Source organism: Malurus melanocephalus, unplaced genomic scaffold (genome assembly GCF_030028575.1).
Source record: "Malurus melanocephalus ecotype Western Australia unplaced genomic scaffold, MMel_1.1 scaffold_85, whole genome shotgun sequence".
Lineage (NCBI taxonomy): Eukaryota > Metazoa > Chordata > Aves > Passeriformes > Maluridae > Malurus > Malurus melanocephalus.
In genome coordinates this window covers 1,284,393-1,285,289 of record NW_026623317.1, presented here as the reverse complement: position 1 = coordinate 1,285,289, position 897 = coordinate 1,284,393, and positions in this window count along the sequence as shown.

Genomic DNA, 897 nt, shown 5'->3' with positions numbered 1-897 from the left:
GGTGGTTATGGTGGTTAATGGTGGGACTAGATGGTCTTGAATGTCTCTTCCAGCCTCTGTGATGATTCTGTGATAAAATTAACTGTGATTCTATGATAAAATTATATGTGGCCTCTGTTCTCTGTGAAAAATTTTTTTTTGCTATGTATAGATTCTGTTTTTAATTGCCTTTAGTTTCTTCGTATAATTTTGTTGTTCTGAAATGAATCTCCATGTATTTTTTTCTTTGTGTCTAAAACTACACATACATGTATATGTATATACACAGATCTATATAAACCCACTATTTATGCACAACAAATCCTGGGCTATCAAGTTCTCCTCCTGGTTGCTACCCATAAATCCAATTTATAACCCCACAGACAAACCCATCTCTGTTGGCACATGAACCAGCCAGGTTTCTCCCTGGGTATTTCCATGTAAAGTCTGCTGTAGAGCTTTGTTAAATTTGATGCTAATCAGTTCCTTCCTGTTTTCTCTCCTCCCAGCCTTCTCCAAGCTCACARGGAAAATGGAGCCGTGGTGGCAGTGAGACTAATTGCCTTGTTAGGAATGAGTGAACTGAACGAAATTAGCCCAGTGGTGTGACAGTGACATTTGGTGGCACTCGGGCTCTGGCGTGCTGAGCTCCTGCCTGCTCAGCTGCCCAGGTTTGCCTTGCATTGTGCTCGTGTTTTTACACATTTGTCTGTACCAAACTTCCCTTTTGTTCCACGTTTCCATCCCAAAATGTCTTGGAGCAGAGCCATCTCTTTGGACTGCAAACAGTCCAAAGAACACATGGCCTCATGGGATTTATGATTGAGGCTTCCAAAAGGAGCCCAGTATGAATAGTAAGAATAAWGTGAATAATAATAAAGAATGGAAGCTTGTTAGAACATCTAACATAAATTCTGT